The sequence below is a fragment of the Apium graveolens genome, chromosome 7 (genome assembly GCF_009905375.1).
Source record: "Apium graveolens cultivar Ventura chromosome 7, ASM990537v1, whole genome shotgun sequence".
Lineage (NCBI taxonomy): Eukaryota > Viridiplantae > Streptophyta > Magnoliopsida > Apiales > Apiaceae > Apium > Apium graveolens.
Genome location: NC_133653.1, coordinates 69,774,608 through 69,798,149, shown reverse-complemented (window position 1 = coordinate 69,798,149; position 23,542 = coordinate 69,774,608).

Here is a 23,542-nt window from a genome sequence, read left to right as displayed (position 1 = left end):
AACATGGAGACAGATGCTATTATAACCTGGGAGAGATTCAGTCAGTTGTTTCTGGGAAAGTATTTCCCGAGGTTTATGGAAAACCAGATGGAGCTCAAGTTCTTGGAGCTAAAGCAGAATAACTTATCAGTAGCAGAGTACGAAGCGAAATTTACTGAGTTATCAAGGTTTGTGCCGGAGTTTGTGAGCACCGAGGAAAAGAAAGCTAGGAGGTTTCAGCAGGGACTGAAACCGTGGATTCAGAATAGGGTGGCAATCCTTGAGCTTACGGATTATGCCACTCTAGTGCAAAATGTAACGATTGTAGAAGCCGGAAGTGAACAGATGCAGAAGGAAAGAGAGAAGAAGGGAATAAAGAGGAAAAGTATGAGCATGGGTGGAGGTGGAGGTTCCGCAGGAAGAAGCTTCCCAACTAGATTTAATCGAGGGGCAGTGTCCCTACCGGGAAAGAACACTGGGTTTAAGCGGCCAATGAGCGTGAGTGTGAGCCAGAGCGGCCAGAAGTCAAGAATGTCCTATTCCAACCACCACTTGTCATCAGTGTGGACGCCCGGGTCATTGGAAGAGGGAATGCCCAATGAACAAACCCGCAGCTTCGGGAGCAAGCAGGGTTGCCTCCAATAAGCCACATACTGCAAGGACTTTCAACATGACAGTCCAGGATGCTATGAAAGATTTAGATGTGATAGCAGGTACCCTTTCTCTAAATTCAGTCAGTGCAAATGTTTTATTTGATTCGGGAGCAACTAAATCTTTTATATCAAGGGACTTTGCGCGTAAATTAAGACTTAAGGCTGAACCCTTGATAGAACCCTTACAAGTAGAAATAGCCAATCATGAGATTATTCCTGTTAATCAGATTCACCCCGCCTGTGAGATAGGCATAGGGGAGCAATCTTTTAGTGTTGATCTGATTCCTTTTAAATTAGGGGAGTTTGATGTAATTTTGGGAATGGACTGGCTATCTAGCAATGATGCTCAGATAGACTGTAAAGGGAAGAAAGTTAAGTTAAATATCCCAGGGAAGAAAGAAGTTATATTTAGAGGAAAGAGGCAGACGCAGAAATTTTTGACTATGGCCCAGGCCAGAAGGATGCTACGAAAAGGAAATGAGGCCTACCTAGCCTATGTGGTGGACACGCAGAAGGAGGTGCCCAACTTACAAGATATTCCAGTAGTCAGCGAATTTGAAGATGTATTCCCACAAGACCTTCCGGGATTACCACCCGATAGAGTGATTGAATTTGCTATTGAATTGGCCCCTGGGACGGCGCCAGTTTCAAAAGCACCTTACCGGTTAGCCCCGTTAGAAATGAAGGAATTAGCTATCCAATTGCAGGAACTCTTGGATAAGGGTATGATAAGACCCAGTGTGTCTCCGTGGGGAGCACCAGTTTTTTTTGTTAAGAAGAAAGATGGGAGCATGAGGCTGTGCATCGACTATCGAGAGTTGAACAAGCTAACCATAAAGAACAGGTACCCATTACCTAGAATAGACGATCTGTTCGACCAGCTAAAGGATGCTATTTATTTTTCCAAGATCGACCTGAGAACTGGATATCACCAACTAAAGATTAAACCCGAAGATATTTCCAAGACAGCGTTCTGTACCAGATATGGGCATTATGAGTTCTTGGTAATGTCCTTTGGATTAACCAACGCCCCAGCAGCTTTCATGGACTTAATGAACAGAGTATTTAAGAAGTACTTGGACAAGTGTGTGATAGTTTTTATCGATGATATTTTGATCTACTCAAGGACTGAGGCAGAACATGCAGAGCATTTGAGGATAGCTCTCGGAATACTCAGAGAGGAACAGTTATTTGCCAAATTCTCGAAGTGTGAATTCTGGCGGAATGAAGTACAGTTTCTAGGACATGTGATCAATAAAGAAGGAGTATTGGTCGACCCCTCCAAGATAGAGGCGGTCTCAAATTGGGAAAGGCCAACCACACCCACAGAGGTAAGGAGTTCATAGGATTGGCCGGCTACTATCGTAGATTTGTACAGGACTTTGCGAAGATCGCAGCCCCTTTGACACGACTTACTCGTAAGACAGAGAAGTTTGAATGGACGGAGAAATGCGAGAACAGTTTTCAGGAATTAAAGAAAAGGTTGGTAACGGCCCCGGTGTTGGCATTGCCGGACGGAAAAGGAGATTTTGTGATATATAGTGACGCGTCGCACAAGGGATTAGGGTGTGTGCTTATGCAGCACGTTAAAGTGATTGCGTATGCGTCGAGATAACTGAAGGAATACGAGATTAGATATCCTACTCATGACCTTGAGCTCGCGGCAATAGTATTTGCCTTAAAAATTTGGAGGCATTACTTGTATGGAGAGAAGTGCGAGATTTTCACAGACCATAAGAGCCTCAAGTACATATTTACGCAGAAAGAGCTCAACATGCGCCAGAGGAGATGGTTAGAACTAATCAAGGACTATAATTGTGAGATTCTCTATCATCCAGGGAAAGCCAATGTGGTGGCTGATGCCCTTAGTAGAAAGGAAAGACTCAGAATGATAACGACTTCGGAAGAATTGATAAGGGATTTTGAGAGAATGGAAATAGAAGTAAAGGTAACCGGAACCGGAACTGAAAAGCTGTTTGAGATATCAATGCAGCCAGAGTTATTAGAAAAGATTAGATTATGCCAAGAAAGAATAATGAACGAGGGCAGAGAGTCAATGACTGGAAAGGAGGCCCATACGGAGAAAGATGATAAAGGGATAATGAGGTACTCTTACCGGATTTGGGTTCCGAACGTTCAAGAGCTTAAAGATGAGATTTTGGATGAAAGCCATAGTTCAAGGTATTCCATTCACCCGGGAAGTACCAAGATGTATAGGGATTTGAAGGAATATTACTGGTGGCCCAACATGAAGAGGGACGTAGCAGAATGGGTAAACAAATGTTTGACTTGCCCAAGGGTAAAGGCAGAGCACCAGAGACCCAGTGGACTTTTACGACCCCTGGAGATTCCCGAGTGGAAATGGGAACAGATAGCGATGGATTTTGTTGTAGGCTTGCCAAGGACGAAAGCCAATCATGATGCCATATGGGTAATTATAGACCGACTGACAAAGTCAGCTCATTTCATTCCTATCAATGAGAGATACACAGTCAATAGACTGGTGGACATTTACCTTAAGGAAATAGTGACGCGACATGGAGTCCCAGCGTCCATTGTCTCAGACCGAGACCCCAGGTTCAACTCCAGATTTTGGAGGAGCTTTCAGGAATGTGCGGGGACCAAGTTAAATATGAGTATCGCGTACAATCTCCAGACGGATGGGCAGAGTGAAAGGACCATCCAGACACTAGAGGATATGTTGAGAGTCTGTGCAATAGACCTTAAAGGAAGTTGGGATGACCACTTACCGTTGATCGAGTTTTCTTATAATAATAGCTTTCATGCTAGCATCGGAATGCCGCCTTATGAGGCCCTGTACGGAAGAAGGTGTCGATCTCCCTTATACTGGGATGAAGTGGGGGAGCGGAAGATGCTCGAACCCGAAGTGGTCCAAAGGACCAAAGATATAGTGGATCTTATCAGAGGGCGACTTGTAGCAGCCCAAGACAGACAGAAGAAATATGCAGACCTAGCCCGAAAGGACAAGGAATATGAAGTAGGGGACTTAGTACTGCTGAAAGTATCCCCTTGGAAGGGATTAATGAGGTTCGGAAAGAAAGGAAAACTAAGCCCAAGATACATTGGACCTTTTGAGATATTAAGACGGATTGGAAAGTTAGCTTACGAGCTAGCCTTACCCCCTAAATTGCAACAAGTTCATAATGTGTTCCATGTGTCAATGCTAAGGAAGTATCATCGGGATGCCAGACACATAGTGGAGTACGAGCAGGTGGATATGCAACCAGATCTGACTTACATGGAGAAGCCAGTAAGGATTATAGATAAGAAGGAGCAGGTGCTTCGGAACAAAGTGATCAAGCTAGTCAGAGTACTATGGCAGAATCATAATGTGGAAGAATCAACTTGGGAACTAGAGAGCGCAATGCTAGAAAAGTACCCCCATTTATTTTCTATTTGATTCAGGGACGGAATCCTTTTAAGGAGGGGAGACTGTAATAACCCCCAAAATTTTGAACTTTTTGTAACCTTTGTGAACAGTGTTTTAGCTGAATGAGAAAATTTTTCATGCCATACTATGTAGGGGTTCTGTTATGGATATTCTGAGATTTTATTAGTACTCTACATGGTATATAAGTTTATGTAAAGATCATCAGAATCCAATTCCGAACACTTTGATTTTTTCCGGAAATCCATTAGATACGGAAAAAATTGAGTATAAGGTAACAGGATAAAAAGGATTTAAATTAAAGGATTATAAGAGAGGATCATAAAAGGAATATAATATATTGAGAAAGGTTAAGGGAACCTAAGTAATAAGATCCCGGGTACGATCCCTCAAACGATAAACGAAAACGAAAGTTAAGCGAACCGTATAACAGATCAGCGCTCATTAGGCAAACAATTAGGAAGTTAATCAAAGAGATTAGTGGGGATGATGTCACCCAACCAATGAGAAGAGGACAAGGAGGGAAAGATGACATCATAGCATGACATAAGCATGACATGGGAAGGAAGGAAATGTGGTGGATTATTAACCACACAAAATCAAGGGCAAATAGGTAATTTACCAAAACAAAAACAAAACTACAACCAACCAAGCCAAATAATTCATTCTTCATCAAAAAAAAAACCAAGGCATTATTTCTTCATTGCTCTCGGCTTTTACTATTGCAAAGGAAGAAGAAATTCAAAACTCAAGATCAAGGCTTCCTAAATTGGTAAGATAATTCCCTAGTATTCCTTATGCATAGTTATGGCTATATTATGAGTTTAAGCCACCAATTCATTCTCTATCTTCTCCAAGAAATCAATCAAGAAGACAATGAATAGTGACTTCAAGAATTTTAACTTGATTTTCTTGTTTTTCCTTTAAGATCCAAGCTTTCCTAAGACTCCTCAAGGCTTCCTAAGGCTTCCTAGCTACTCACACCACTTCAAGGAAGGTATACCATCTCCAAACCCTAGCTTTAATTTGTATATTAGGTTGATTATGGTTGTGAGGGTAAAGAGTAGCTTGAAACTTGTTTGTTTAAGAGTTTGGGTTGGAATGGTGGTGATTGATTTGTTAAAATCTTAAGATTTGGTTAAAGAATGTAGTATAGTTTAAATTCAAGTTTTAGGAGTAAGTAAATGGATTATAATGAGTTGGTTTGGGGCTGTTGTAATGTATTTTGGATGGAGTTTTGATTGGGTTGTGAATTGGGGTTGAATTGTGGTTGTTTTGAGTTGGTTTAAATTTGGGAAATCGCGTAAACATAGCCGTCGTAATGTCCGATTTACTTTAGACTGCTATTGTTCATAACATTAGTACCCGAGAACCCCCTGCTAGATGTTGACCATTGCCATGTTTAGATAGTTCATGTTACGAGCTTCGTTTTGATATGTAGTTCGTTTGATTCCGATGCACGGTTTAGGAGAAACGACCGTTTTAAGTAACGGCATTTCGCGAACAAAACATTTCCCCTTACCTTACTTTGAAACATAGGTTAAAGACCAAAAAGGGTTAATTAATGTATGAAACAATTATGGTAAGAGTGTTAGGCAGTTGGTAAGACACTCTCGAAGGAATCGCCTTAAAACTCGTAATGGTTAATTTATTAAAAATGGTGGAGCCGAGGGTACTCGAGTGACTTAAGAGAATCAGTAAGCGCAAAACAAGCGTTAGAGTCTAAGTTAGTTAAAGTATAGATTTACAAGTGACTTTCGTTTAATTCCAACTTACTTGTTGTTTATAGGTTACCAAACTCGTCCCGAGCCTTTTATCACCCCCAGTCGCTCAGGCAAGTTTTCTATCCGTTATACTGTTGTTGTGATGTATATATGTATATGCATTGTCTTGTGATAAATGCATATTGGTTAATTAGCAAATTCTTGCGATATATTGTAGCATGTGATATGGTATATATGCATGCCTATTTCGTATTCTTGATTATATATATGTTGGTTCAATGCTTACAGTTGCATAATACCTATGCTAGAGATAAGCGGTATTGAGTTTACCTTTAGTATAGGGGATCAAAAGGTGAACATATTTCTAAACCGGGAGTCGATGTTCCCGAGTATAATATATACTTAATATATATATATGGTTATAGTTTTCAAAACTATTAATCGAATAAGGTTTATTCGATAACTTTATTTTATTTAATGAATATTATTTTGAATATTCATTCGAGGACTTATGACTCCGCTTATTTAATCTAATGAATATTATTTTGAATATTCATTCGAGGACTTATGACTCTGCTTATTTTATTTAATGAACATTATTTTGAATATTCATTCAGGACTTATGACTCCGCTTATTTTATTTAATGAATATTATTTTGAATATTCATTCGAGGACTTATGACTCCGCTCATTTTATTAAATAATATTCTTTATTTTATTAAAGAATAATGTTTCGATAATCAAACTTATTTTCGATTATTCAAATAAAGATCATACTTTCGTATAAGTATATCTTTGGTTATTTATTATTCATTTCAAGTATGAGTTTTAAAACTTCTACTTCAATTATTTTTATAGAGATTATCCTTTATGGGAATATTATTTAAATAATAATATTCAGATATTTTCTAATATATCGGGACTGATTTACTTCATTAAATCAGCATTACTCCAAACACTATTTAAAGTGTTTTCGAGTCTTCAAAATGATTTTTAAAAGTTAGAGCGGATCCCAAAACTCATTTTTATATTTAAGATCTTCCTTTTAAAAAGGGGATTTAAATACTCGCTCAAAACCTGAGGGATCCGGCTCTATGGTGTATTTTATATTCGCAACAAGGTTGCAGTTTTGGTAAATGAATTGATTACTTACCCAATGTTCGGGAAGTAAGTCCATCTATCGAGTCGGCATAAGCAACATGGGCTCAGTGGGTGTCCATGATAGTGTAAGTGGCTCAGTGGGAGTCCATCAAATGCATAAGTGGCTGAGTGGCAGTCCAGCATAAGGTCCTATTGCGACCAGGGTGATGACCAGTGGGGAATTCGTCCATCTACTAGTAGAAAAGGTTACTTATTGGTATCTTTGCCTGATCAGCAAGATATCGGGTTTATGCCACAATTCTTTTTCCCTTCCAAAAATTCATTGGATGTTACAAACTCTGTTCATACTTTACATGACAGAGGTTTTCAGGGACTGTATAAGGAAGATGTATATGTGGATATATATATATCGGAACTTAATGAAGTATATCATAACTTCATTTCCTTCAATACTACTTCAAAGATTTAATCTATTCAAATCTGTCTTGTAGTCTCATCTATATGATGAACTGTTGAAAGCTCGTTATACTTTGAACAGTGGTAGTTCAAGTAACTTTATAATTGATATAAGTATAGTGAAGTATTTGGTAACTTCATCCCTTGTTTTTACTTATATCTAGTAAGTAATTATCTTATGCATGATAAAAGATTCTAGTAGGTATCCATTTAGATACTTGTATTATTGTTATCACTATATATTATCTTGCGAGCTGTAAGGCTCACTCTTGCTTTATTTCTTCATCACACAACAACAGTTAGGAAAGATGGCCAGACTCCAGCAGACCCAACGCAAGCGCGTGGGAAGCGTCCCGCGTCTTCCCGTTGATGTTGTAGCTGCTATAGCTGCAGAGGTAGATCTATTGGTAGATCAGGCATTCTACTTTTGAGAATCAATTATGTATAATTATAACTTGTGGCAGATAATGGCAATTAACTGTAAATTTATCAAGTAATCATTTTGGGTTGTAATAACTTTTAATTGTGGATTCAAGGACTTGTGCTTATTCCAATTTCATCTCTGAGACTATAACGGGTTGTGGTGTGTGTTAGTGGGGGGTCACAACATAAGGTTATTTATTATTAATCAAGTGAAGTGATATTGTGGAAAGAAAGACCGTGACGACCCGGATCCCTGACCCTGGATCTGGGGGTGTTACAAACCCTATCCTCTAATTGCGACCACACAATTACATTCGCTTCGCTGGGCATCTCCCAAGATATACTGCCTCTATCTCGTCAAATGACTTAACCCCATTCAGAGTTTTAACACTCTTGATTTTCTAGCAGTGTCAGTACCTTCTAGGTTTATAGGGGATATACTCAGATACTATAGTATCATCTATGTAGCAAAGGTACTACCAATTCATCCTTACAGCTTGTTATTACCCATTGAATACATTTCGAGGGATCTCCTCTCATGTATATTGGGTTCCCACTGTTGATGAATTATGATGGGTTGACAGTCCCATCCCCAACCTTGACTTCAGGACCACTGCAGGCTCCAGTCCTTTAGTAAGAGGATCAGCTATATTATTATGAGTTTATATGAACTCTATAGCTATGATCCTATCAGTCACTAAACCACTTATAGACTTGAGTCTAACTTGGATGTGTCTCTTAGTTTTAAAATTATGCTTTTTACTGCTAATCTTGTCGATGGTTGTTCGACTATCACAGTGAATAGCAATAACAGGAAGCGGTCTTCTTACTACAGGTATCGCAGACATAAGTCTGTGTAACTATTCAGCCTCCGTCCCTGTGACATCAAGTGCACACAACTCAGCCTCAAAAGTAGACCGAGTAACTATAGGCGGTCTGTTTGACTTCCAGGATATTGCTCCACCAGCCAAGGTGAACACGTATCCAGTCACTCCATTGGAACCAGACTTCTTAGCTATCCAACTTGCATCACTGTACCCTTCAAGCACACCAGGAAATCTCATGTAGTGTAAACTAAGGTACATTGTGTCTTTTAGATATCTAAGTACTCTATCAAGAGCATCCCAATGAGTTCTTTTTGGACAGCTTGTATATCTAGCCAACTTAGACACAGAATATGAAATATCTGGTCTAGTACAGTTAGCAAGATTCTGCAAGCTCCCAATAATATGAGAATACCTTAATTGAAACACAGGCACTCCTGAAGTATTATTTACAAGGGCACCTTTAGAATCATAGGGTGTATTAGCGATTCTACACTGTGAATAACCATATTTCTCAAATATAGATTTCTCTATATAATGAGATTGAGTCAAGGTTATTCCTTCAGTGGACTGAATCAGTTTGATTCCAAGAATCACACTTGCCTCACCCATATCCTTCATTTCAAAATGCCTTTTCAAGAATTCTTTAGTCTCGTTAATAATCTCAATATTGGTTCCAAACAGTAAAATGCCATCCACATATAGGCACAAAATAACACACTCATTACCTTTAACTTTAGTGTAGACACACTTATCACTTTCATTAATCTTATAACTAAAAGGCAATACAGTTTTATCAAACTTTTTATGCCAATCTCTGGGAGCTTGTTTCAAGCCATAGATGGACTTGATCAACTTACATACTTTCCTTTCATTTCCAGATGTAACAAATCCCTCAGGCTGATCCATATAAATCTTTTCTTCAAGTTCACCATGAAGAAAAGCTGTCTTTACATCCATTTGATGGATGATAAGACCATGAACTGAAGCCAATGCTATAAGCATTCGGATTGTCACCATTCTTGCAACCGGAGAGTATGTATCAAAGTAATCAATTCCTTCCTTTTGCTTAAAACCCTTAGCTACCAGTCTAGCTTTGTACTTGTCTATTGAGCCGTCAGAGTTGAACTTCCTTTTAAAGACCCATTTGCACCCAATAGTAGAACACCCAGAAGGGAGATCAACCGACTCTCATGTTCCATTAGAAACAATTGAGTCAATTTCACTCTTCACAGCGCCCTTACAGTGCCTTGACTCAGAAGAATCCATAGCTTGTCGGAAAGTTAAAGGTTCGTCCTTGATATTGTAAGTGACGAAATCACCTCCAAAATCCTTTACTACCTTTGCACGCTTACTTCTCCTTGGTTCCTCTACTTCCTTAGGAATAGAGCTACTAATAGGTTCCGCCCCCACATTTGTCATCTTTTCCACATGATCAGGAATAGAACTCGATGTGTGAGTAGGATCTTCCTCAGAAGTCGTTTCAGGTATTCCAGTCTTCATAGGGTAGACATCCTCAAAGAATGTAGCATCTCAAAATTCAACTATCGTGTTTGCCACTATGCCATCTATGTCAGATTTTAATACTAAAAATCTCATAGCTGTAGTGGTCTCAAGATAGCCCAGAAAGATACAGTCAACAGTTTTCAGACCTAGTTTCTTTCTCTTGTGTTCAAGAACAAGTACCTTAGCAAGGCACCCCCACACATGAAGATACTTAAGACTAGTCATCCTGCCTTTCCATAACCAAGGGTGTTTTATCCATGTGTTTCAGAGGGACTCTATTCAAAATATGGCAAGCCGTATTTAGACCCTCTCCCCACATATATTTAGGCAACCCAGAGTTAATCAGCATACTATTAATTATGTCTTTAAATGTTCTGTTCTTTCGTTCAGCAACCCCATTAGACTCAGGTGTATGGTGGAGTAACTTCATGAACTATGCCATTGTTTACTCAAAATTCATTAAAAGCGTTACTCGTATACTCACCACTTCTGTCAGATCTCAATCGTTTAAGTAACTTACTAGTTTGTTTTTCTATTTCAGTTTTATATATAATGAATTTACTAAGTGCTACATCCTTATGTCATAACAATATCTACTACTATCATTTATAAAATTAATGAAGTATCTAAACTGGTCCTTGGTCAATAAACCACCAAATTCACAAATATCAGTGTGTACTAAATCTAACAAGTCTGAATCCCTAACAATGTTATGAAAAGGTTTCCTTATTTGTTTAGCAGACACACATACTTGACATTTAGAATTATTTTCAAAGGTATATTTTGGAATCAACTCTAAGTTCATCATATTCTTAAGAGCACCAAAGTTTAAGTGACCTAGTCTAGCATGCCATATATCTGAGGATTCAACATAGTTAACAGAAGGAATAATATAATTATTCAAATTCCCCAAAACGGGTTCAACATTAATAACAAATAAACCATTTGACAAGTAACCCTTGCCAAAAAATGTACCAGTATGAATAAGAACTACTTTATTACACTTGAAAAAAAATTCAAAACCACTAGAAACTAAACAGCTTCCACTTATTATATTTCTACGCATGTCGAGAACATGATGCACTCTAGTCAGAGATAGTATACGTACTGAAGGGAACTTCAGATCCATATTTCCAACTCTATGTCCTTGAGCAGCACTAGCATTCCCCATCTTCACAGTCAGGCTATGACTCTGTTGATAATACAAATAAACTAATATCAGCACAAATATGTACATTAGCTCCAGTATCTATCAACCATTCATTTGACAGATAGGTAGAAAATATTACAGGGTTGTAGGATACATAGCGGTCAACATTGGTTTCAGAAGCCGTAGCCTCACCAACGACCATGTTCACTACAGGCCCACTTGCGATTCCAAGCACAGCATTCGCTTGCGCTACCTCGGTTTTCTTCGCTTTCTTCGTAGGGCAGTCCTTACTCCAGTGCCCAACCTGCCCACAAGACCAGCATGGTTTGTTTGCCTTGGGTTTCTTGGCCTTGTCCTTTCACTCTTAGATTTATTACTATTAGCTTTCTTAGCAAAATCCTTCCTCTTCTGTCCTACAGTTGCTATGTTTACCTTCGAGGTACCGTGCTCAGTTGGCATCACATGTCCCTGTTTGGACTTGTGTTGTTCTTGGATCGAGATGTCCAACATAAGGTTGGTCCAGGTGATCTCTCCTTTATGTCTCTTCAGGGAGAGAGAGAACTCTTCCCAAGACTTCAGGAGCTTTTCAATCACACTCATCACCTTGAACTTCTCCGGGAGGTCCATTTCAGAGTCCTTCAAAGTATGCATTATCATCTCGAACTCATGCACCTGCTCAGTCATGGACTTATTGTCCACCAGCTTGATCTCGAGGAACCTTTCCACAAAATACTTTTCTAGACCTTGTGAGTTAGTATTATGTGTCTGGTCCAGCTTCTCCCAAAAGAGTTCTGCGGAGTAGGCATTAGAAGAATAGACATCAAACAAAGTGTTTGTTAGAGCCGCCAGAATGGCCGCCCTAGCCACTCCATCCTTCTCAGCCCACTTCGCAAAAGCCTTAACTGTATCAGCCTTCTCTTGATCCACTACTGGTTTCTCATATTCCACAACCGGCCACAGACCCTTTATAGTCAGCCACAACTTCATCCTTTTCTTCCAGCGAGAAAAGCTAACGCCACCGTTGAATTTCTCCGGTAAACCGGTTTGTTCAACAACTTGTGGGAAACTATAGGTGGTCCAGTCAGTGGCCCCAGCAGTTGCACCTGAACCGCTACCACCACCAACAATAACCTCACTTTCATTAACCATTATGCTAAATTCTAAATAACTAATATTCTCTTCAAGAATGTTGTAAATATCACTAACAAATATAGCAACATAGAGGCAAATATATAAAAAATTTAGCAAGTCCAGGCCAAGACCAGAGTTAACAAAACAAAACATTCATGTAAACAAAATCAGTGACTGAAATAACGAAGAGAAAAATGAAGATGTACCTGAAACCATAGCTTTCAATAATGACTGAAAATAATGGTTGTGCACATATACAGAACGCCAAGAAAAGAAGATCATAGCTGAGTCACCAGGCCTTGCTCGAAGCCCTGGCTGCTCTTGGAGAGAATATTGCCCCCTACCTGCTGTGTTAGGATGCGTGCAATATCTCCACCAGGATAAAACAGCTCGGAGTTAATATTAACAGCAGCAACAAAACCTCCACCTCGACTAGCACCTCAGTCGCCGGAAAACTAACTAACAGCACTTCGAACTTGTGTTTTTGGGAGAGAAATGCAGAGAGGGAGAAGAGAATGTAGTGTGTAAAATACATTCACTTTAGCCTCTATTTATAGGAGAGGAAAAGTGAAACTGCCCACACAATTAATGTATGAATTAAACTGCTCCATTAATAAATAAAATCAAAACTGATCAGATTTTGAATTTAAAAATATTTGTAACAGCTTTTCATTTAACACCCACATTATTATCAGATTTAAATTTTAATTGAATATATCAGTTACAGATCAAATTATATTCATGTCCAGGTTCAATGAATTAACAAAGTGACTTAGCCCAATTCAGTATCGAACCTAGCCCAACAATTGTAATAATAATCCAGTCTTCTGATTAATAAATTTGAATTAAAAATAATTTTCAAATAAATAAAATCCTCGCCCAGGTCACCTCGCGTACGCAAAACACAGAGACATTCGCCCATCGACCTGGTCCGATGCATGGCGGCGCGGGGCTGGTCGCGCGAAGCACACAACAACACAATGGACCATCACACACCTTAGTAGTTGTATATTATTCTTGTATGTGATACCATATAAAGCACACAACTCCCTTTATTTATTTCAATGTGGGACAAAAACATTCTCAAAATTCCAAGCTTTTTCTAGCTACTTTCAACTCTCATTTCATATGGATTTCATTAAGAAAATTCTTAAAACCATACATGAAAATTTAAGTTCAAATATCATTGAACAATTTCCAATCATTAGATTTTAGGAGTAACATCAAGAACATAATTAAAATTAAGCTCTGAAATCCTAATTTTCTAATAGTATTAGTCTTCAGACGCTGGAATCTGTTAGGCACAAAATGCGCGCTAATAATTCACGCAAGTATACGCGTTCGCAAGTAATATATAATAATTTCTAGTTCGTTTCCACAAAGACTCAGACTAATTATATTAAATTATACTTACTCACCAATGTATGATTACTTCTCAATGTCAAGACAATAACACTTAGATTTGATTAACTAATTATTAACTATAATTAACTACGAGAATTAAACACTTAATTGACACTTGAATTAGCAATATTAAACATACGTGAGATCATAACTTCATTACTACTTTCTTCAATAGTTATTGTTATTACCCTTAGCATGTAACGGTGATGATATTAATCGAACAACACGAAACTGATAAAAGACAACTTTCGTTGTACTAATACCATTCTACCAAACATCCACAATTAAAATAGAAGTTGAATAGGCATCAATTATGTTGAGACCCTATATGTCTACAGAATTTGACAACATAACGATTTAAGCACAAGTTATTCCTTATGATTACACAGGGAAAGTAAAACGGTTAGAGTTATCCACTAATCATGCATACACATACATGAACCTATGCTAGCATGGCAAGTTCTAAATCTCAAGATCCACCGTCACTTCACAAGAGATTAACACCCTATCTTATATGTTCGTGACGCATATAAGATGAATAAGCACAACCAATACTAGATATCACACTACAAGAAATTTGCAATCAGACAACACCTATGAAACAACGGTTGACAAAAAAACTGTTGCCCCAAATTCGTAGACAACTGTGAATTTCCTTTCCTCGAAAAACTGTTGTTGGAGTACATGTAGAACAACGGTTATAGCTGTTTTTTGAAAGACTTGTCTCTGTGGCATCCTCTTACCGAGATAGACAACAGTTCGGATTCTGCACTGTTGTCATAAATCTTTCACATAACAGTCAAAAACCGTTGTTAATAAGCTAACTTATGGTAGTGTGAGACTACAGTTTTTGGCCTTATGTTGTGTAATTTAGACAAGTGTTTATTATAACACTTATCTTATTGAACATCAAACAATGGTTTTTACATACCATTATTAAAAGGAAAGCTCACAGACAATGGTTATTAGTAGTGTTGGGTAAATGAGGTTCAAACAACCGGTCTTATGTCTTGTTGTCTGAACACCTTATTTAGATGATTGTTTTACACATTGTGATAGTAACCGTTGTCTGTTGAGTAATGGTAAAAAAAAATTGACTTGCATATATGCAAGTCCCCACAAAACAGAACCAAAAACATTTAACCAAGAAATTTCCAAACCATGAATCATTCGACCAACAAACTAACAATCAAAAAATCATGAACCAAATCAAAAACCAAAAATACTACCTCAAATGGACGAGTTCAACTATTAAACTAAAAGTTTGGCGATAAATACATACAAATCAAAGTGTACTCTCTTTATAGTAATACAAAGCTGCAAAATGCAATCTCCATTTCATGGAGACCGCATTTTGCAGCTCTTGCATTACTATAATGAGAGTAAACCTGGACACGTATACATTCATCAACAAACTAAATATTTTTACAAATTTACAAGTTCATCTATGAATTGAAAAATACACAAATTAATCACAATGCCATAATACTACAAGTCCAGTGAAGAGCCTCCGGTAATTGGTTTGAGGTAATTATCATCATCACTGGTAACAAAAACTCTAGTTTACCAAATAAATGCTATAACAGAAACTTAGCATTCCAATAACCTGGGAAGAAGCTATAGGAGCAGTCTCCCTCATATTGATTGCCTTTGTTCGTGAAGTTGCTGAAGACCGAACAACCATAAAACCTCCACCACCAATCCCACTAGCCATTGCATTAACAACACCTAGGCATAAAGCAGTTGCTACTGCAGCATCAACAGCATGTCCACCCTGTCCAAGAATCGACACTCCAGTTTTTGAACACCGCGCATCATCAGCAGTAACAACTGCTTTATCCGATTCAACAACTTCACCATTTTCAAATGACAGACCCTCATTACCATACTTTCCGCCTCCCTTAGTTATTCCAAATTCCAAGTAGCCAGTTAAAGTCAGGTCGGCAACTACATCAAATAGAATGATTAGTCCTTCCAACTACATCAAGATTCCAACTATGCTAGTGCCAGATAGTTCAAATCTTTTCATCTTATGTTTTTCTTAATATGATCAATGATTGACTATCTAAAATTGGAACATAACAAATGAATTAAACAAGTCTAATCTAAGCAGTTCTTGAAACCTGAAGACTTCGATTTTTGTCTTGAAGAAGGACTAATACACATAACAATTTACAAAACTGAAAAAAATAAGTTACACATCTATCGAACAAATTTATATAAGATCCTACATTGAAAAATATAATAAATTAACAACAGGATAGAGCCAAAAAGCTAAGATAAGATATGCTAAATAACTTACTTATGAACGGTATCTTTGAATTTCTCCTCGTCCAAGAATTGCTGTATCAGGAAAACTAGTTCCCGACTCAAAGACGACATTGTACCTGCTCCCGGGATCCGGAGATACTCTAGCAGAATGTAAGACTAAATTGTAGTGTCAGGTGTATTTATCTCGCATTTCAAATACAACCTTTATGTTTTGTTAAATAGGAATATGGGCTGACTACTCTCATAGCATAGCATAGAAATTGTCAAGTGTCGATGTAAGTCAAGGTGTTTTGTACAATGTCCTCTGTGATTTATATTTCATCCTCTAGTCCCATCACTGCTGCTACCTGTTGTAGCTCAGCTTCCAGGATCGAAAAAACAAATACGAAATTTAGTCACTTTTTCATATGATTCATATTTAAGTAGAAAACAACAGACTCCGGTATTCGACCTTTAGTCTTACTTATAACAACTACTAGCTTATAGCCTGCTCCAAACTATCACTAAACTCCAACAATTAATCTCATCGTAACAAACAAATAAACAATACCAACTAACCACAATCAGAATCTACCTTACCAAGAAGAAAGACACAAACTTTCCTACAAAATGAGCCTGTAAGCAACCCAAGATTTATCAAAAAAGCATTAAACAGAAAAACAAACAAAACCCATTAACACTAACTAAAATGGGTCATCAAAGAATCAATCTTTATCTCATTTCCACATACCAAAAAAAAAATTATTTGCTCTAAATTAGCAAGAAACAATAAAAGCCCATTTCAGATCCACACCCAATAATTAAAATTGCATGTAAAATAAAGATAAGGATTTGAAAAAAGAAGCTTACCTAGGAGCACCAAAAGTAACAGAGATGGGGTCTTTACTTTCTAAAGCACTTGTTTCATTTATTTAATAGGAGCCCCAAATCGGAGCCATAGACATGTCCAGTGGAGAGAAAGAATTTCGGAGTCCTGAAACACCAAAAATTCATGCTTTCATAGAGAGAGTGGGAGAGAGGGAAAGAGAGCATCGATAGAGAAAAGACAGCGGCAGAGAGAGAAGTATTATTGAGGAGTTTTTTATTTTAGGGGGAAAATGACCGCCCAACAATTCACTATAGAAGCCCATCACTATGTTATAATTGAAGATGAGGACTGAGATTGAAAGTAAAAGGGGGAGATATTTTATCAGATTTAGAAGTAAAGGGGGGGGGAATTTTGTGAAGGGGGAAATGATTGAGTGACCGAGGGAAAGATAATATGGGTACAGAATTATTAAAAAAATAAATTTTAAATAATTATTTTTTAAGTAATTATTTTTTCATTTAACTAAGAATTAAATGAAAGTGAGTATAATTTTTTTTATTTTTTTATTTATTTTTATAATGATTAGTGTCAAAATATTTTAATATTTCTATTTATATCATGCAAGATGAATTTTAATTTTTTTAACAATTTTTTCATATGACTAAAATCGATATATCTTAACATCGGTATGATTGGATCGTTGAAAAAATTATTTTAAAAAATTAATTTTATAAATCGGGAACGAGTCTCATTTCGGGACTAGTACTTCTACTAGATTCTTCTAATCCTGACATGCAAGATGGATTTCAAATTTGTTAAAAAAAAATTCATATCACTAAAATTGATATATCTTAACATCCGTATGGTTCGATCGTCGAAAAAATCATTTCAAAAATTAATCTTGTAAATCAGGAACGAGTCTCGTTATCGTGAACGAGACTCGTTCCCGATTTACAAGATTAATTTTTAAAATAATTTTTTCGACGATCCGACCGTACGGATGTTAAGATATATCATTTTTAGTCATATGAAAAAATTATTAAAAAATTTGAAATTCATCTTGCACGTCAGGATTAGAAAAATCCGGTAAAAGTACCCCTCCCGACAACGAGACTCGTTCCCGATTTACAAGATTGATTTTTAAAATGATTTTTTCGACGATCCGACCGTACGGATGTTAAGATATATCGATTTTAGTCATATAAAAAATTTATTAAAAAATTTGAAATTCATCTTGCACGTCAGGATTAGAAAAATCCGATAAAAGTACCCCTCCCGACAACGAGACTCGTTCCCGATTTACAAGATTGATTTTTAAAATGATTGTTTCGACGATCCGACCGTACGGATGTTAAGATATATCGATTTTAGTCATATGAAAAAATTATTAAAAAATTTGAAATTCATCTTGCACGTCAGGATTAGAAAAATTCGGTAAAAGTACCCCTCCCGACAACGGGACTCGTTCCCGATATACAAGATTGATTTTTAAAATGATTTTTTCGACGATCCGACCGTACGGATGTTAAGATATATCGATTTTAGTCATATGAAAAAATTATTAAAAAATTTAAAATTCATCTTGCACGTCAGGATTAGAAAAATCCGATAAAAGTACCCCTCCCGACAACGAGACTCGTTCCCGATTTACAAGATTGATTTTTAAAATGATTTTTTCGACGATCCGACCGTACGGATGTTAAGATATATCAATTTTAGTCATATGAAAAAATTATTAAAAAATTTAAAATTCATCTTGCACGTCAGGATTAGAAAAATCCGGTAAAAGCACAACTCCCTAAAACAAGATTCGTTGCTGATTAACGAAATGATTTTTTAAAATGATTTTTTACACGATCCAACCGTACGGATATTAAAATATATTGATTTTAGCCATGTAAAAAAATAATTAAAAATTTCAAAATTTATCTTGCTTGACTTTATAAGAAAAATGAGGTAAAGGTACAACTCTGTAAAACAAGATTCATTGTTGATTGACAACATAGTTTTTTAAAATGATTTTTTGGACGATCCAACCGGACGGATGTTAAAATATATTTATTTTATCCATTTAAAAAAATAATAAAAAATTATTAATAAATTTAAAATTCATCTTGCATGTCAGGATTAGAAAATTCTAATAAAAGTATCACTCTCAACAACGAGACTCGTTCCGGATTCACAAGATTAATTTTTAAAATATTTTTTTCAACCATCCAACCGTACGGATGTTAAGATATATCAATTTTAGTCTTATGAAAAAATTATCAACAAATTTAAAATTCATCTTGCATGTCAGGATTAGAAAATTCTAGTAAAACTTACATTCCCGACAACGAGACTCGTTCCCGATTCACAAGATTATTTTTTAAATTGGTTTTTTCGAAGATCCAACCGTACGGATGTTAAGATATATCAATTTTAGTCAAAAAAAAATTATTAACAAATTTGAAATTAATCTTGCATGTCAGGATTAGAAAAATCCAGTAAAACTACGATAAATATATTTAAAATACGACAAATATAATTAAACTACGACAAATATAATTAAGTATAATATGATAAATATATAATACGATAAATATAATTAAAATATTTAAAAAAATTATAAATTAAAATATTTATTAAATTATTTTCCCATTATCACTCAATTTTTCCATTCCCTCCAATGAAATTTCATTTCCTCCTTCCTCCAAATTTCATTCCCCCCCTATCTCTCCCTTTTTTCCTTTAATTCATTTTTTGTGTGATCCCCCAATTTCCCTTTCCCTTTACCATCTTATCTCTGACCGCCTTCATCTCCCTCATTGTTCCTCTGCCACTCTTCTATCTCCGGTTTCTTACCTTTTTATTTTCAAAATCACATCGATTAAGCCCAGCCCATTCCCTACTCTCACCAACCTGACCCGAAATCCCCTCTCAGTCTCTTCCATTTCACCCCAACTCGAAACCCTCGAAACCGCCGCAATCGCCGTCATTGGAACCAGCTCCGTCGCCTCCGTCGCCGCCATTGTCGTCATTGGAACCAGCCCCGAGTTTGAGAGTCGTGGTTAGGATTTTGGGGATTTTGTTAGGGTTTTGTGATTTGGAGGAGTGGAAGGATGTTAAATTAGGGTTCAAGATGCTCATTAAATTCTTCATTGATAGACGTCCCAAGGTATTTATATCTTCACAATTGCAATTTGTATTTTTTCAATTTGCTCTGTTAAGCTCAAATGAAATGAAATATGGTATCATGATTGATGTTTTTTAGCTTTAATTCTAATGTCTTTTGTTAGGCAATTGTAGTTTTTTAGTTGCATTTAGTTTAATTTGTTACAAATGTTAGCTGTGGAGGACTGGAGGTGCAGATATGAAGAGGCTGAGAAAGAAGCTGAGAAAGGCTTGACACTTCTGCTAGAGTGGGGAAGTCCATGGGACAAGAGAATGTCATGGGAAGGATGGATTGCTTGGGCTAGAGTTTTGTTGATGAAGGCCAAGAAGAAATCTTGGCCACAGACTTCTTGGTGTATACTCAATTTGGGCCTTGTCAGGTAAAAGCCTGTAACTGCTCCTGTTAAATTGTTGTAATTCTAATAATCTAAGAGATGCAAGATTTAATGTAAGCTAGTCTGCAAGAACATTATAAACTATTGTCAACTTATAACTTAGTATATTTGCATATTTTGATTATGTGTTTCCTTGTTCCAAATTCTGATACATTATGTTTAGCTTCTTTGAATTGAAAATATATGATTGTCGTTGCGTCGGTCTTAAATTTGATCTCTCTCTCTCTCTCTGGGTAAAACTTGGGTGGTCTATTTTAATGGCAGAAATGTGCTGCTAGAGTTGTGTTGAATTAAAATAAAAACTGCGATACATGCTGCGAGTTGGGTTCTTTTTTTTATGTTAAATCATATTTGAGTCGTGAATAGTATAAAAGGAGCATGCACTGATTGTAATTATATGCTGGTTATTTTTTTCTGTTGTAGGTTCTTAAATGTGCTCAAGATTGTGTTGTGAATGTTGAAAATGATGGGTGATTTATCAGCCGCAAAATCATCAAATTTATTGCATTGTGTGCTTGCCACTAACCATTAGTTTTGATATTCAAGTTTGGTTATAGGCATAGCAGAACACATATAATATTAATCTATATTTCTCTGAATAATAGCACAATTTAGTTGGTAATCATCTTACACATACTTATGTCAAGCCATGTGTTGTGTGTGTGCTCACAACCACTGCTAAAAAAGGGACTGGGGAACCTAAATAATTCCTGCAATATGCTGTAGAATTGTGCGTACTGATTCCATGAAGAACACCAGCTGCTGCAACACAGAACTTCCATCCTGATCTGCTATTAGGAGAATGAGGGTTTGGGAGGGTGTACAAAGGACAGATAACACGCACCAGTAAAGTAATTATTTTGTTTCTTCTTCCTCCATCTGTGCACCAATTTTTTTCAATCTTAACTCTGCTTTTGGTTGTGTCCTTCAGATTGTCGCAGTGAAGCAACTTGACATAAATGGATATCAAGGAAATCGAGAGTTCCTAGCAGAGATTTTGACACTTAGTATTGTTCACCATCCAAACCTTGTCAATCTTGTGGGATATTGTGCTGATGGCCAACAAAGAATCTTAGTCTACGAATACATGCCAAATGGTTCCTTAGTAAATCACCTTGTAGGTAAGATTCTGAACTTGGATTGCATTTATTTGAATTGCGTCTCTATTTAATAAGCACTGATCCATTCTGTAATCTTCATTTTGTATTGAACACGTTCTTAGACTCGTAGATTATCAATTCATCCTTATTATATATTTACATGATTTGTTACACAACTTTATGTTTTTTATTTATTATTTGCAGAGTTCAGCATTGCAGCTATACAATGGTTATAAAGCATCTGAATTGAAATATTCAGATGGTTAGAGATTGGAAGTAATGGTCAAGACTTAAAGTTTCCCCCTGCTAAGAGAGCTGGTAGAATCAAAGGTGGGCAATAGCTAAGGACTAGCCAAGGTGACAGAGCCCCATATAAATCAGTTTTATATTACGAGAAGTGGAAAGCTGCTTCTGAAGTTAGTAACATTCTATTTATTGATGAAGCTTATTATGGAGCCAGTTTAATGCATTTTAAAGAACTTGACCTAATTGGCGTGAAAGTGAATTTTACTCGTAACTATCAACTTGTTGGTGAATTTTAATGAAACTTTGTTATACTTGTAATTCTTGTAGAGAACCTTTGTATTGTAAATTTAATTTCAATTGTGAAATAACAATTGAATTATCATTATATAATTTTATTTTAAAATTGGTTTATTTTAAATAATGAGATTAATTTTATAAACAATTGTGTGAAAGTCACTTAAAAAATGATAAAAACCGTTGTATGTCTCACTGCACATATTTTTTTTAAAAAAAACTGTTGTCTTTTGATATTCTTTGCAACAGTTTAAATTTTTTTCACTATTGTCTTTTAAAAAAATATTCAGAAAAGAAGTTTATAAACTGTTGTTTATGATAATATTAAATAAGGTAACAACAATGGTTTTTCTACAAAACCATTGTTGTTAAGTTAGGTAGACAACAGTTGAATAAAGAAACAGTTGTTTTAATAAAGTTCCAACAATGGTTAATAAAGAGTAACTGTTGTGCCTTATTGATTGTAACCAGTATTGAAAAACGTTGTTGAATCTCCCTTATTACAACTATATTAACAACCGTTGTCCAACCTTCGATCACACGAGTGTTGGATAGACAATGGAAATTCTACCTGTCAGACAACGAAAAAAAACAGTTGTATGATTGCAAAAATGTTGTAATGTCATACAATCATCACACACTAAGGTATTAAACAACTAACTAAAGAATTCCATAGTAAATCCGTTACGACCCCATGATCACGATTAGCCCATGATTGAACTCATCGTCACCATGGGTTCATATGAAAACATGATAATAACACACAAGAATAACTAATAAAACTACTTATATAAAACCAGAGTACGTCACAAGAGTAATAAGGTTTAAAGCAAAGAAAACTAGCATCCACTGATACAACGAATAAAAGAATCATAAGAAAACTATGCTTCCTCTTCTTCGTTGCGATGTGCTAAAACGGTCTTCTTCCTTCTCTCCTTGCTCCTTGATTGATACCACAATTCAACACACGTGAAACGTCTCTGAAAACTACTTATATAGAAGCCCCACAAGACCCAGCCATCTCAGAAGTCAGAAGTCCAACAGAACAAGAACTCTAAAAATCAGTATTAAAAATTACGCCCCTGAGCGGCCGCCCAACAATCCTGAGCGGGCGCTCAACTTCCTAAGCGGCCGCCCAACCAGGCTGAGCGGGCGCCCAGCACCTCACTGGAAAATTTATTATTTTGCTCCCGTTTTATGTTGCGTTCTACTCCTAACTTCCCACTTGCAATGCCAAGCACATACTAAGGCTTATTCTTGATGAAATCTCTCCACAAATGCAAGTAATACCCTGAAATGCACAAACACTAGAAAAACGCATCACATACACAAAATACTTGATTTCAAGACATCAATTCAAGCCATTATAAGACGCTCTAAGTGGTATAAAATGTCACTTATCAGAATTATCAGAATCATGTACTTATCAGAATCATGTGACACTCTTCACGTAAATAGCACTAACATATGTACGCCTTTATCTTTTTATAGATTGATTGATTGTCGAGAGCGAGT